Source organism: Zeus faber (genome assembly GCF_960531495.2).
Source record: "Zeus faber genome assembly, chromosome: 22".
NCBI lineage: Eukaryota > Metazoa > Chordata > Actinopteri > Zeiformes > Zeidae > Zeus > Zeus faber.
Genome location: NC_137209.1, coordinates 1,068,379 through 1,085,084, shown reverse-complemented (window position 1 = coordinate 1,085,084; position 16,706 = coordinate 1,068,379).

The window sequence follows — 16,706 nt, the reverse complement described above, 5'->3', positions numbered from 1 at the left end:
CAATTTTTCTTTCAATCTTTCACTCTTTCTTTCATTCTTTCTTTCAATCTTTCAATCTTTCAATCTTTCTTTCATTCTTTCTTTCAATCTTTCAATCTTTCTTTCAATATTTCTTTCAATCTTTCTTTCAATATTTCTTTCAATCTTTCTTTCATTCAATCTTTCTTTCCATCTTTCTTTCATTCTTTCCTTCGAACTTTCAATATTTCTTTCAATCTTTCTTTCAATTTTTCTTTTTTTCAATCTTTTTTCAATCTTTCTTTCATTCTTTCTTTCAATCTTTCAATATTTCTTTCAATCTTTCTTTCTTTTTTCAATCTTTCTTTCATTCTTTCTATAAATCTTTCTTTCTTTCAATCTTTCTTTCAATCTTTCAATCTTTCAATCTTTCTTTAATTCTTTTATTCATTCTTTCTTTCAGTCTTTCAATCTTTCTTTATATCTTTCTTTCAATCTTTCTTTCAATCTATCAATCTTTCAATTTTTCTTTCATTCTTTCTTTCAATCTTTATTACTTTCAATCTTTCTTTCAATCTTTCTTACTTTCATTCTCTCTTTCTTTCAATATTTCTTTCAATCTTTCAATCTTTCTTTCATTCTTTCATTCTTTCTTTCAATTGTTCTTTCATTCTTTCTTTCAATTTTTCATTCTTTCTTTCAATCTTTCAATCTTTCAATCTTTCTTTCAATCTTTCTTTCTTTCAATCTTTCTTTCAATCTTTCTTTCAATCTTCCTTTCATTCTTTCCTTCAGTCTTTCAATCTTTCTTTCAATCTTTCTTTTTTTCAATCTTTCTTTCAATATTTCTTTCATTCTTTCTTTCAATCTTTCTTTCAATCTTTCAATCTTTCTTTTATTCTTTTTTTCAATCTTTCTTTCAATCTTTCAATCTTTCAATCTTTCTTTAAATTTTTCTTTCAATATTTCTTTCAATCTTTCTTTTTTTCCATCTTTCTTTCAATCTTTCTTTCATTCTTCTTTTCAATCTTTCTTACTTTCAGTATTTCTTTCAATCTTTCTTTCATTCTTTCATTCCTTCTTCCATTATTTCTTTCAATCTTTCTTTCATTATTTCTTTCAATCTTTCTTTCAATCTTTCAATCTTTCTTTTATTCTTTTTTTCAATCTTTTTTTCAATCTTTCAATCTTTCTTACTTTCAATCTTTCTTACTTTCAGTATTTCTTTCAATCTTTCTTTCATTCTTTCATTCCTTCTTCCATTATTTCTTTCAATCTTTCTTTCATTATTTCTTTCAATCTTTCTTTCAATCATTTAATCTTTCAATCTTTCTTTCATTCTTTCTTTCAATTTATATGACTTTCAATCTTTCTTTCTTTCAATCTTTCTTTCAATCTTTCTTTCATTCTTTCATTCTTTCATTCTTTCACTCTTTCTTTCAATCTTTCTTTCAGTCTTTCAATCTTTGTTTAAATTTTTCTTTCAATATTTCTTTAAATCTTTCTTTTTTTCAATCTTTCTTTCAATCTTTTATTCATTCTTTTTTTCAATCGTTCTTACTTTCAATATTTCTTTCAATCTTTCTTTCATTCTTTCATTCCTTCTTTCATTATTTCTTTCAATCTTTCTTTCATTATTTCATTCAATCTTTTTTTCAATCTTTCAATCTTTCTTTTATTCTTTTTTTAAATCTTTCAATCTTTCTTACTTTCAATCTTTCTTCCTTTCAATATTTCTTTCAATCTTTCAATCCTTCTTTCATTCTTTCATTCCTTCCTTTAATCTTTCTTTCATTCTTTCTTTCAATCTTTCAATCGTTCTTTCAATCTTTCTTTTATTCTTTCTTTCAATCTTTCATTTTTTCAATCTTTCTTTCAATCTTTCAATCTTTCTTTCAATCTTTCATTCTTTCTTTCAATCTTTCAATCGTTCTTTCTTTCAATATTTCTTTCAATCTTTCAATCTTTCATTCATTCTTTCATTCCTTCTTTCAATCTTTCTTTCATTATTTATTTCAATCTTTCTTTCATTCTTTCAATCTTTCTTTTATTCTTTTTTTCAATCTTTCAATCTTTCTTTCAATATTTCTTTCAATCTTTTTTACTTTCAATCTTTCTTTCTTTAAAACTTTCTTTCAATCTTTCTTTCAAACTTTCATTCTTTATTTCAATATTTCAATCTTTCAATCTTTCTTTCAATATTTCTTTCAATCTTTCTTTCTTTAAATCTTTCTTTCAATCTTTCTTTCAAACTTTCAATCTTTATTTCAATCTTTCAATCTTTCAATCTTTCTTTCATTCTTTCTTTCAATATTTCAATCTTTCAATCTTTCTTTCATTCTTTCTTTCAATCTTTCAATCTTTCTTTTGTTATTCTTTCAATCTTTCTTTCTTTCAATCTTTCTTTCAATCTATCTTTCAATCTTTCTTTCATTCTTTCTTTCAATCTTTCTTTTGTTATTCTTTCAATCTTTCTTTCTTTCAATCTTTCTTTCCATCTATCTTTCAATCTTTCTTTCATTCTTTCTTTCAATCTTTCTTTCTTTCAATCTTTCTTTCAATCTTTCTTTCAAACATTCAATCTTTCTTTCAATCTTTCAATCTTTCAATCTTTCTTTCAATCTTTCTTTCAATCTTTCAATCTTTCTTTCATTCTATCTTTCAATATTTCAATCTTTCAATCTTTCTTTCATTCTTTCTTTCAATCTTTCATCTTTCTTTCATTATTTCTTTCAAACTTTCTTACTTTCAATTTTTCTATCTTTCAATATTTCTTCCAATCGTTCAATCTTTCTTTCATTATTTCTTTCAATCTTTCTTTTTTCAATCTTTCTTGCAATCTTTCTTTCAATTGTTTAATCTTTCAATCTTTCTTTCATTCTTTCTTTCAATATTTCTTTCAATCTTTCTTTAATTCTTTCATTCTTTCTTTCTTTATTTCAATCTTTGTTTCATTCTTTCTTACAATCTTTCTTTCTTTCAATCTTTCTTTCAATCTTTCTTTCAATCGTTCTTTCTTTCTTTTAGTCTTTCTTTCAATCTTTCAATTTTTCAATCTTTCTTTCATTCTTTCTTTTAATCTTTCAATCTTTCTTTCATTGAATCTTTCAATCTTTCTTTTTTTTTTTTAATCTTTCTTGCAATCTTTCTTTCAGTCTTTCAATATTTCTTTCAAACTTTAAATCTTTCTTTCAATCTTTCAATCTTTCAATCTTTCTTTCAATTTTTCTTTCAATCTTTCACTCTTTCTTTCATTCTTTCTTTCAATCTTTCAATCTTTCAATCTTTCTTTCATTCTTTCTTTCAATCTTTCAATCTTTCTTTCAATATTTCTTTCAATCTTTCTTTCAATATTTCTTTCAATCTTTCTTTCATTCAATCTTTCTTTCCATCTTTCTTTCATTCTTTCCTTCGAACTTTCAATATTTCTTTCAATCTTTCTTTCAATTTTTCTTTTTTTCAATCTTTTTTCAATCTTTCTTTCATTCTTTCTTTCAATCTTTCAATATTTCTTTCAATCTTTCTTTCTTTTTTCAATCTTTCTTTCATTCTTTCTATAAATCTTTCTTTCTTTCAATCTTTCTTTCAATCTTTCAATCTTTCAATCTTTCTTTAATTCTTTTATTCATTCTTTCTTTCAGTCTTTCAATCTTTCTTTATATCTTTCTTTCAATCTTTCTTTCAATCTATCAATCTTTCAATTTTTCTTTCATTCTTTCTTTCAATCTTTATAACTTTCAATCTTTCTTTCAATCTTTCTTACTTTCATTCTCTCTTTCTTTCAATATTTCTTTCAATCTTTCAATCTTTCTTTCATTCTTTCATTCTTTCTTTCAATTGTTCTTTCATTCTTTCTTTCAATTTTTCATTCTTTCTTTCAATCTTTCAATCTTTCAATCTTTCTTTCAATCTTTCTTTCTTTCAATCTTTCTTTCAATCTTTCTTTCAATCTTCCTTTCATTCTTTCCTTCAGTCTTTCAATCTTTCTTTCAATCTTTCTTTTTTTCAATCTTTCTTTCAATATTTCTTTCATTCTTTCTTTCAATCTTTCTTTCAATCTTTCAATCTTTCTTTTATTCTTTTTTTCAATCTTTCTTTCAATCTTTCAATCTTTCAATCTTTCTTTAAATTTTTCTTTCAATATTTCTTTCAATCTTTCTTTTTTTCCATCTTTCTTTCAATCTTTCTTTCATTCTTCTTTTCAATCTTTCTTACTTTCAGTATTTCTTTCAATCTTTCTTTCATTCTTTCATTCCTTCTTCCATTATTTCTTTCAATCTTTCTTTCATTATTTCTTTCAATCTTTCTTTCAATCATTTAATCTTTCAATCTTTCTTTCATTCTTTCTTTCAATTTATATGACTTTCAATCTTTCTTTCTTTCAATCTTTCTTTCAATCTTTCTTTCATTCTTTCATTCTTTCATTCTTTCATTCTTTCATTCTTTCTTTCAATCTTTCTTTCAGTCTTTCAATCTTTGTTTAAATTTTTCTTTCAATATTTCTTTAAATCTTTCTTTTTTTCAATCTTTCTTTCAATCTTTTATTCATTCTTTTTTTCAATCGTTCTTACTTTCAATATTTCTTTCAATCTTTCTTTCATTCTTTCATTCCTTCTTTCATTATTTCTTTCAATCTTTCTTTCATTATTTCATTCAATCTTTTTTTCAATCTTTCAATCTTTCTTTTATTCTTTTTTTAAATCTTTCAATCTTTCTTACTTTCAATCTTTCTTCCTTTCAATATTTCTTTCAATCTTTCAATCCTTCTTTCATTCTTTCATTCCTTCCTTTAATCTTTCTTTCATTCTTTCTTTCAATCTTTCAATCGTTCTTTCAATCTTTCTTTTATTCTTTCTTTCAATCTTTCATTTTTTCAATCTTTCTTTCAATCTTTCAATCTTTCTTTCAATCTTTCATTCTTTCTTTCAATCTTTCAATCGTTCTTTCTTTCAATATTTCTTTCAATCTTTCAATCTTTCATTCATTCTTTCATTCCTTCTTTCAATCTTTCTTTCATTATTTATTTCAATCTTTCTTTCATTCTTTCAATCTTTCTTTTATTCTTTTTTTCAATCTTTCAATCTTTCTTTCAATATTTCTTTCAATCTTTTTTACTTTCAATCTTTCTTTCTTTAAAACTTTCTTTCAATCTTTCTTTCAAACTTTCATTCTTTATTTCAATATTTCAATCTTTCAATCTTTCTTTCAATATTTCTTTCAATCTTTCTTTCTTTAAATCTTTCTTTCAATCTTTCTTTCAAACTTTCAATCTTTATTTCAATCTTTCAATCTTTCAATCTTTCTTTCATTCTTTCTTTCAATATTTCAATCTTTCAATCTTTCTTTCATTCTTTCTTTCAATCTTTCAATCTTTCTTTTGTTATTCTTTCAATCTTTCTTTCTTTCAATCTTTCTTTCAATCTATCTTTCAATCTTTCTTTCATTCTTTCTTTCAATCTTTCTTTTGTTATTCTTTCAATCTTTCTTTCTTTCAATCTTTCTTTCCATCTATCTTTCAATCTTTCTTTCATTCTTTCTTTCAATCTTTCTTTCAATCTTTCTTTCAAACATTCAATCTTTCTTTCAATCTTTCAATCTTTCAATCTTTCTTTCAATCTTTCTTTCAATCTTTCAATCTTTCTTTCATTCTATCTTTCAATATTTCAATCTTTCAATCTTTCTTTCATTCTTTCTTTCAATCTTTCATCTTTCTTTCATTATTTCTTTCAAACTTTCTTACTTTCAATTTTTCTATCTTTCAATATTTCTTCCAATCGTTCAATCTTTCTTTCATTATTTCTTTCAATCTTTCTTTTTTCAATCTTTCTTGCAATCTTTCTTTCAATTGTTTAATCTTTCAATCTTTCTTTCATTCTTTCTTTCAATATTTCTTTCAATCTTTCTTTAATTCTTTCATTCTTTCTTTCTTTATTTCAATCTTTGTTTCATTCTTTCTTACAATCTTTCTTTCTTTCAATCTTTCTTTCAATCTTTCTTTCAATCGTTCTTTCTTTCTTTTAGTCTTTCTTTCAATCTTTCAATTTTTCAATCTTTCTTTCATTCTTTCTTTTAATCTTTCAATCTTTCTTTCATTGAATCTTTCAATCTTTCTTTTTTTTTTTCAATCTTTCTTGCAATCTTTCTTTCAGTCTTTCAATATTTCTTTCAAACTTTAAATCTTTCTTTCAATCTTTCAATCTTTCAATCTTTCTTTCAATTTTTCTTTCAATCTTTCACTCTTTCTTTCATTCTTTCTTTCAATCTTTCAATCTTTCAATCTTTCTTTCATTCTTTCTTTCAATCTTTCAATCTTTCTTTCAATATTTCTTTCAATCTTTCTTTCAATATTTCTTTCAATCTTTCTTTCATTCAATCTTTCTTTCCATCTTTCTTTCATTCTTTCCTTCGAACTTTCAATATTTCTTTCAATCTTTCTTTCAATTTTTCTTTTTTTCAATCTTTTTTCAATCTTTCTTTCATTCTTTCTTTCAATCTTTCAATATTTCTTTCAATCTTTCTTTCTTTTTTCAATCTTTCTTTCATTCTTTCTATAAATCTTTCTTTCTTTCAATCTTTCTTTCAATCTTTCAATCTTTCAATCTTTCTTTAATTCTTTTATTCATTCTTTCTTTCAGTCTTTCAATCTTTCTTTATATCTTTCTTTCAATCTTTCTTTCAATCTATCAATCTTTCAATTTTTCTTTCATTCTTTCTTTCAATCTTTATTACTTTCAATCTTTCTTTCAATCTTTCTTACTTTCATTCTCTCTTTCTTTCAATATTTCTTTCAATCTTTCAATCTTTCTTTCATTCTTTCATTCTTTCTTTCAATTTTTCTTTCATTCTTTCTTTCAATTTTTCATTCTTTCTTTCAATCTTTCAATCTTTCAATCTTTCTTTCAATCTTTCTTTCTTTCAATCTTTCTTTCAATCTTTCTTTCAATCTTCCTTTCATTCTTTCCTTCAGTCTTTCAATCTTTCTTTCAATCTTTCTTTTTTTCAATCTTTCTTTCAATATTTCTTTCATTCTTTCTTTCAATCTTTCTTTCAAACTTTCAATCTTTCTTTCAATATTTCTTTCAATCTTTCTTACTTTCAATCTTTCTTTCTTTAAATCTTTCTTTCAAACTTTCAATCATTATTTCAATCTTTCAATCTTTCAATCTTTCTTTCAATCTTTCAATCTTTCTTTCAATATTTCTTTCAATCTTTCTTTCTTTAAATCTTTCTTTCAATCTTTCTTTCAAACATTCAATCTTTCTTTCAATCTTTCAATCTTTCAATCTTTCTTTCAATCTTTCTTTCAATCTTTCAATCTTTCTCTCATTCTATCTTTCAATATTTCAATCTTTCAATCTTTCTTTCATTCTTTCTTTCAATCTTTCAATCTTTCTTTCATTCTTTCTTTCAATCGTTCTTACTTTCAATTTTTCTATCTTTCAATATTTCTTCCAATCGTTCAATCTTTCTTTCATTATTTCTTTCAATCTTTCTTTCTTTCAATCTTTCTTTCCAACTTTCTTTCAATCTTTCTTTCATTCTTTCTTTCAATATTTCTTTTTTCAATCTTTCTTCCAATCTTTCTTTCAATTGTTTAATCTTTCATTCTTTCTTTCAATCTTTCAATCTTTCTTTAAATATTTCTTTCGATCTTTAATACTTTCAATCTTTTTTCAAACATTCAATCTTTCTTTCAATATTTCAATCTTTCAATCTTTCTGTCATTCTTTCTTTCAATCTTTCAATATTTCTTTCATTCATTCTTTCTATCTTTCTTACTTTCAATCTTTCTTTGTTTAAATCTCTCTTTCAAACTTTCTTTCAAACTTTCAATCATTATTTCAATCTTTCATTCTTTCCATTTTTCTTGCAATCTTTCTTTCAATTGTTTAATCTTTCAATGTTTCTTTCATTCTTTCTTTCAGTCTTTCAATCTTTTTTTCAATCTTTCTTTCATTCTTTCTTTCAATCTTTCTGTCCGTCATTCTTTCTTTCAGTCTTTCTTTCAATCATTCAGTCATTCAATCTTTCTTTCTTCCAATCTTTCTTTCAATCTTTCTTTCATTCTTTAATTCAATCTTTGTTTCTTTCAATCTTTCAATCTTTCTTTAAATCTTTCTTTCAATCTTTCTTTCAATCTTTCAATCTTTCTTTCATTCTTTCTTTCAATATTTCAATCTTTCAATCTTTCTTTCATTCTTTCTTTAAATCTTTCAATCTTTCTTTCATTCTTTCTTTCAATCTATCTTACTTTCAATCCATCTTTCTTTCAATATTTCTTCCAATCGTTCAATCTTTCTTTCAATCTTTCTTTCAATCTTTCTTTTGTTATTTCTTTCAATCTTTCTTTCAATATTTCTTTCAATATTTCTTTCTTAAATCTTTCTTTCAATCTTTCTTTCAAACTTTCAATCATTATTTCAATCTTTCATTCTTTCCATTTTTCTTGCAATCTTTCTTTCAATTGTTTAATCTTTCAATGTTTCTTTCATTCTTTCTTTCAGTCTTTCAATCTTTTTCTCAATCTTTCTTTCATTCTTTCTTTCAATATTTCAATCTTTCAATCTTTCTTTCATTCTTTCTTTAAATCTTTCATTCTTTCTTTCATTCCTTCTTTCAATCTATCTTACTTTCAATCTATCTTTCTTTCAATATTTCTTCCAACCGTTCAATCTTTCTTTCATTATTTCTTTCAATCTTTCTTTTGTTATTTCTTTCAATCTTTCTTTCAATATTTCTTTCAATCTTTCTTTCAATCTTTCTTTCAAACTTTCAATCTTTATTTCAATCTTTCAATCTTTCAATCTTTCTTTCAATCGTTCTTTAGATCTTTCAATCTTTCTTTCATTCTTTCTTTCAATCTATAAATCTTTCAATCTTTCTTTAATTCTTTCATTCTTTCTTTCTTTATTTCAATCTTTGTTTCATTCTTTCTTACAATCTTTCTTTCTTTCAATCTTTCTTTCAATCTTTCTTTCAATCGTTCTTTCTTTCTTTTAGTCTTTCTTTCAATCTTTCAATTTTTCAATCTTTCTTTCATTCTTTCTTTTAATCTTTCAATCTTTCTTTCATTGAATCTTTCAATCTTTCTTTTTTTTTTTCAATCTTTCTTGCAATCTTTCTTTCAGTCTTTCAATATTTCTTTCAAACTTTAAATCTTTCTTTCAATCTTTCAATCTTTCAATCTTTCTTTCAATTTTTCTTTCAATCTTTCACTCTTTCTTTCATTCTTTCTTTCAATCTTTCAATCTTTCAATCTTTCTTTCATTCTTTCTTTCAATCTTTCAATCTTTCTTTCAATATTTCTTTCAATCTTTCTTTCAATATTTCTTTCAATCTTTCTTTCATTCAATCTTTCTTTCCATCTTTCTTTCATTCTTTCCTTCGAACTTTCAATATTTCTTTCAATCTTTCTTTCAATTTTTCTTTTTTTCAATCTTTTTTCAATCTTTCTTTCATTCTTTCTTTCAATCTTTCAATATTTCTTTCAATCTTTCTTTCTTTTTTCAATCTTTCTTTCATTCTTTCTATAAATCTTTCTTTCTTTCAATCTTTCTTTCAATCTTTCAATCTTTCAATCTTTCTTTAATTCTTTTATTCATTCTTTCTTTCAGTCTTTCAATCTTTCTTTATATCTTTCTTTCAATCTTTCTTTCAATCTATCAATCTTTCAATTTTTCTTTCATTCTTTCTTTCAATCTTTATTACTTTCAATCTTTCTTTCAATCTTTCTTACTTTCATTCTCTCTTTCTTTCAATATTTCTTTCAATCTTTCAATCTTTCTTTCATTCTTTCATTCTTTCTTTCAATTGTTCTTTCATTCTTTCTTTCAATTTTTCATTCTTTCTTTCAATCTTTCAATCTTTCAATCTTTCTTTCAATCTTTCTTTCTTTCAATCTTTCTTTCAATCTTTCTTTCAATCTTCCTTTCATTCTTTCCTTCAGTCTTTCAATCTTTCTTTCAATCTTTCTTTTTTTCAATCTTTCTTTCAATATTTCTTTCATTCTTTCTTTCAATCTTTCTTTCAAACTTTCAATCTTTCTTTCAATATTTCTTTCAATCTTTCTTACTTTCAATCTTTCTTTCTTTAAATCTTTCTTTCAAACTTTCAATCATTATTTCAATCTTTCAATCTTTCAATCTTTCTTTCAATCTTTCAATCTTTCTTTCAATATTTCTTTCAAACTTTCAATCATTATTTCAATCTTTCATTCTTTCCATTTTTCTTGCAATCTTTCTTTCAATTGTTTAATCTTTCAATGTTTCTTTCATTCTTTCTTTCAGTCTTTCAATCTTTTTCTCAATCTTTCTTTCATTCTTTCTTTAAATCTTTCAATCTTTCTTTCATTCTTTCTTTCAATCTATCTTACTTTCAATCCATCTTTCTTTCAATATTTCTTCCAATCGTTCAATCTTTCTTTCAATCTTTCTTTCAATCTTTCTTTTGTTATTTCTTTCAATCTTTCTTTCAATATTTCTTTCAATATTTCTTTCTTAAATCTTTCTTTCAATCTTTCTTTCAAACTTTCAATCATTATTTCAATCTTTCATTCTTTCCATTTTTCTTGCAATCTTTCTTTCAATTGTTTAATCTTTCAATGTTTCTTTCATTCTTTCTTTCAGTCTTTCAATCTTTTTCTCAATCTTTCTTTCATTCTTTCTTTCAATATTTCAATCTTTCAATCTTTCTTTCATTCTTTCTTTAAATCTTTCATTCTTTCTTTCATTCCTTCTTTCAATCTATCTTACTTTCAATCTATCTTTCTTTCAATATTTCTTCCAACCGTTCAATCTTTCTTTCATTATTTCTTTCAATCTTTCTTTTGTTATTTCTTTCAATCTTTCTTTCAATATTTCTTTCAATCTTTCTTTCAATCTTTCTTTCAAACTTTCAATCTTTATTTCAATCTTTCAATCTTTCAATCTTTCTTTCAATCGTTCTTTAGATCTTTCAATCTTTCTTTCATTCTTTCTTTCAATCTATAAATCTTTCAATCTTTCTTTAATTCTTTCATTCTTTCTTTCTTTATTTCAATCTTTGTTTCATTCTTTCTTACAATCTTTCTTTCTTTCAATCTTTCTTTCAATCTTTCTTTCAATCGTTCTTTCTTTCTTTTAGTCTTTCTTTCAATCTTTCAATTTTTCAATCTTTCTTTCATTCTTTCTTTTAATCTTTCAATCTTTCTTTCATTGAATCTTTCAATCTTTCTTTTTTTTTTTCAATCTTTCTTGCAATCTTTCTTTCAGTCTTTCAATATTTCTTTCAAACTTTAAATCTTTCTTTCAATCTTTCAATCTTTCAATCTTTCTTTCAATTTTTCTTTCAATCTTTCACTCTTTCTTTCATTCTTTCTTTCAATCTTTCAATCTTTCAATCTTTCTTTCATTCTTTCTTTCAATCTTTCAATCTTTCTTTCAATATTTCTTTCAATCTTTCTTTCAATATTTCTTTCAATCTTTCTTTCATTCAATCTTTCTTTCCATCTTTCTTTCATTCTTTCCTTCGAACTTTCAATATTTCTTTCAATCTTTCTTTCAATTTTTCTTTTTTTCAATCTTTTTTCAATCTTTCTTTCATTCTTTCTTTCAATCTTTCAATATTTCTTTCAATCTTTCTTTCTTTTTTCAATCTTTCTTTCATTCTTTCTATAAATCTTTCTTTCTTTCAATCTTTCTTTCAATCTTTCAATCTTTCAATCTTTCTTTAATTCTTTTATTCATTCTTTCTTTCAGTCTTTCAATCTTTCTTTATATCTTTCTTTCAATCTTTCTTTCAATCTATCAATCTTTCAATTTTTCTTTCATTCTTTCTTTCAATCTTTATTACTTTCAATCTTTCTTTCAATCTTTCTTACTTTCATTCTCTCTTTCTTTCAATATTTCTTTCAATCTTTCAATCTTTCTTTCATTCTTTCATTCTTTCTTTCAATTGTTCTTTCATTCTTTCTTTCAATTTTTCATTCTTTCTTTCAATCTTTCAATCTTTCAATCTTTCTTTCAATCTTTCTTTCTTTCAATCTTTCTTTCAATCTTTCTTTCAATCTTCCTTTCATTCTTTCCTTCAGTCTTTCAATCTTTCTTTCAATCTTTCTTTTTTTCAATCTTTCTTTCAATATTTCTTTCATTCTTTCTTTCAATCTTTCTTTCAAACTTTCAATCTTTCTTTCAATATTTCTTTCAATCTTTCTTACTTTCAATCTTTCTTTCTTTAAATCTTTCTTTCAAACTTTCAATCATTATTTCAATCTTTCAATCTTTCAATCTTTCTTTCAATCTTTCAATCTTTCTTTCAATCTTTCTTTCAAACTTTCAATCATTATTTCAATCTTTCATTCTTTCCATTTTTCTTGCAATCTTTCTTTCAATTGTTTAATCTTTCAATGTTTCTTTCATTCTTTCTTTCAGTCTTTCAATCTTTTTCTCAATCTTTCTTTCATTCTTTCTTTCAATATTTCAATCTTTCAATCTTTCTTTCATTCTTTCTTTAAATCTTTCATTCTTTCTTTCATTCTTTCTTTCAATCTATCTTACTTTCAATCTATCTTTCTTTCAATATTTCTTCCAACCGTTCAATCTTTCTTTCATTATTTCTTTCAATCTTTCTTTTGTTATTTCTTTCAATCTTTCTTTCAATATTTCTTTCAATCTTTCTTTCAATCTTTCTTTCAAACTTTCAATCTTTATTTCAATCTTTCAATCTTTCAATCTTTCTTTCAATCGTTCTTTAGATCTTTCAATCTTTCTTTCATTCTTTCTTTCAATCTATAAATCTTTCAATCTTTCTTTAATTCTTTTATTCATTCTTTCTTTCAGTCTTTCAATCTTTCTTTAAATCTTTCTTTCAATCTTTCTTTCAATCTTTCAATCTTTCAATTTTTCTTTCATTCTTTCTTTCAATCTTTATTACTTTCAATCTTTCTTTCAATCTTTCAATCTTTCATTCTCTCTTTCTTTCAATATTTCTTTCAATCTTTCAATCTTTCTTTCATTCTTTCATTCTTTCTTTCAATCGTTCTTTCATTCTTTCTTTCAATTTTTCATTCTTTCTTTCAATCTTTCAATCTTTCAATCTTTCTTTCAATCTTTCTTTTTTTCAATCTTTCTTTCAATCTTTCTTTCATTCTTTCTTTCAATCTTTCTTTCAATCTTTCAATCTTTCTTTCAATATTTCTTTCAATCTTTCTTACTTTCAATCTTTCTTTCTTTAAATCGTTCTTTCAATCTTTCTTTCAAACTTCCTTTCATTCTTTCCTTCAGTCTTTCAATCTTTCTTTCAATCTTTCTTTTTTTCAATCTTTCTTTCAATATTTCTTTCATTCTTTCTTTCAATCTTTCTTTCAAACTTTCAATCTTTCTTTCAATATTTCTTTCAATCTTTCTTACTTTCAATCTTTCTTTCTTTAAATCTTTCTTTCAAACTTTCAATCATTATTTCAATCTTTCAATCTTTCAATCTTTCTTTCAATCTTTCAATCTTTCTTTCAATATTTCTTTCAATCTTTCTTTCTTTAAATCTTTCTTTCAATCTTTCTTTCAAACATTCAATCTTTCTTTCAATCTTTCAATCTTTCAATCTTTCTTTCAATCTTTCTTTCAATCTTTCAATCTTTCTCTCATTCTATCTTTCAATATTTCAATCTTTCAATCTTTCTTTCATTCTTTCTTTCAATCTTTCAATCTTTCTTTCATTCTTTCTTTCAATCTTTCTTACTTTCAATTTTTCTATCTTTCAATATTTCTTCCAATCGTTCAATCTTTCTTTCATTATTTCTTTCAATCTTTCTTTCTTTCAATCTTTCTTTCCAACTTTCTTTCAATCTTTCTTTCATTCTTTCTTTCAATATTTCTTTTTTCAATCTTTCTTCCAATCTTTCTTTCAATTGTTTAATCTTTCATTCTTTCTTTCAATCTTTCAATCTTTCTTTAAATATTTCTTTCGATCTTTAATACTTTCAATCTTTTTTCAAACATTCAATCTTTCTTTCAATATTTCAATCTTTCAATCTTTCTGTCATTCTTTCTTTCAATCTTTCAATATTTCTTTCATTCATTCTTTCTATCTTTCTTACTTTCAATCTTTCTTTGTTTAAATCTCTCTTTCAAACTTTCTTTCAAACTTTCAATCATTATTTCAATCTTTCATTCTTTCCATTTTTCTTGCAATCTTTCTTTCAATTGTTTAATCTTTCAATGTTTCTTTCATTCTTTCTTTCAGTCTTTCAATCTTTTTTTCAATCTATCTTTCATTCTTTCTTTCAATCTTTCTGTCCGTCATTCTTTCTTTCAGTCTTTCTTTCAATCATTCAGTCATTCAATCTTTCTTTCTTCCAATCTTTCTTTCAATCTTTCTTTCATTCTTTAATTCAATCTTTGTTTCTTTCAATCTTTCAATCTTTCTTTAAATCTTTCTTTCAATCTTTCTTTCAATCTTTCAATCTTTCTTTCATTCTTTCTTTCAATATTTCAATCTTTCAATCTTTCTTTCATTCTTTCTTTAAATCTTTCAATCTTTCTTTCATTCTTTCTTTCAATCTATCTTACTTTCAATCCATCTTTCTTTCAATATTTCTTCCAATCGTTCAATCTTTCTTTCAATCTTTCTTTCAATCTTTCTTTTGTTATTTCTTTCAATCTTTCTTTCAATATTTCTTTCAATATTTCTTTCTTAAATCTTTCTTTCAATCTTTCTTTCAAACTTTCAATCATTATTTCAATCTTTCATTCTTTCCATTTTTCTTGCAATCTTTCTTTCAATTGTTTAATCTTTCAATGTTTCTTTCATTCTTTCTTTCAGTCTTTCAATCTTTTTCTCAATCTTTCTTTCATTCTTTCTTTCAATATTTCAATCTTTCAATCTTTCTTTCATTCTTTCTTTAAATCTTTCATTCTTTCTTTCATTCTTTCTTTCAATCTATCTTACTTTCAATCTATCTTTCTTTCAATATTTCTTCCAACCGTTCAATCTTTCTTTCATTATTTCTTTCAATCTTTCTTTTGTTATTTCTTTCAATCTTTCTTTCAATATTTCTTTCAATCTTTCTTTCAATCTTTCTTTCAAACTTTCAATCTTTATTTCAATCTTTCAATCTTTCAATCTTTCTTTCAATCGTTCTTTAGATCTTTCAATCTTTCTTTCATTCTTTCTTTCAATCTATAAATCTTTCAATCTTTCTTTAATTCTTTTATTCATTCTTTCTTTCAGTCTTTCAATCTTTCTTTAAATCTTTCTTTCAATCTTTCTTTCAATCTTTCAATCTTTCAATTTTTCTTTCATTCTTTCTTTCAATCTTTATTACTTTCAATCTTTCTTTCAATCTTTCAATCTTTCATTCTCTCTTTCTTTCAATATTTCCTTCAATCTTTCAATCTTTCTTTCATTCTTTCATTCTTTCTTTCAATCGTTCTTTCATTCTTTCTTTCAATTTTTCATTCTTTCTTTCAATCTTTCAATCTTTCAATCTTTCTTTCAATCTTTCTTTTTTTCAATATTTCTTTCAATCTTTCTTTCATTCTTTCTTTCAATCTTTCTTTCAATCTTTCAATCTTTCTTTCAATATTTCTTTCAATCTTTCTTACTTTCAATCTTTCTTTCTTTAAATCGTTCTTTCAATCTTTCTTTCAAACTTTCAATCATTATTTCAATCTTTTAATCTTTCAATCTTTCTTTCAATCTTTCAATCTTTCTTTCAATATTTCTTTCAATCTTTCTTTCTTTAAATCTTTCTTTCAATCTTTCTTTCAAACATTCAATCTTTCTTTCAATCTTTCAATCTTTCAATCTTTCTTTCAATCTTTCAATCTTTCTTTCATTCTATCTTTCAATATTTCAATCTTTCAATCTTTCTTTCATTCTGTCTTTCAATCTTTCAATCTTTTTATCATTCTTTCTTTCAATCTTTCTTACTTTCAATTTTTCTATCTTTCAATATTTCTTCCAATCTTTCAATCTTTCTTTTGTTATTTCTTTCAATCTTTTTTTCTTTCAATCTTTCTTTCATCTATCTTTCATTCTTTCTTTCATTCTTTCTTTCAATCTTTCTTTTTTCAATCTTTCTTGCAATCTTTCTTTCAATTGTTTAATCTATCAATCTTTCTTTCATTCTTTCTTTCAGTCTTACATTTACATTTACATTTACATTTAGTCATTTGGCAGACGCTTTTATCCAAAGCGACTTACAAGGGAGAATAACATTCAGCTACATTGCGACAGAGATTAGTGTAACAACAACATTGGTGTAACAATAAATACTGCAAGGTGGTGCAAAGTAATTGTAGATTAGGACAGGAGGTACTCACTGAAGAGCTGGGTCTTCAGGTGCTTCTTAAAGACAGAGAGGGAGGTCCCCGCTCTGGTCATTTTTGGCAGCTCGTTCCACCAACGTGGAACTACAAATGAGAATAGCCTGGATTGCCGTGGCTGTATGGCCGGCAGAGCCAGGCGACGCTCATTTGACGAGCGCAGCATCCGGGGGGCAACATGTGCTCTTACAAGAGCATTTAAGTAGGCGGGAGCATTCCCAACAATCACTCTGTAGGCCAGCATAAGAGACTTGAACTTGATGCGGGCGGCTACAGGTAACCAGTGGAGCTCGATGAGCAGCGGAGTGACATGTGCCCTCTTTGGCTGGTTGAACACCAGTCGCGCCGCCGCATTCTGTATCATCTGAAGTGGCTTCACCGCACAGGCCGGCAAGCCTGTTAAGAGGGCATTGCAGTAGTCGAGACGGGACATCACCAAGGTTTGTA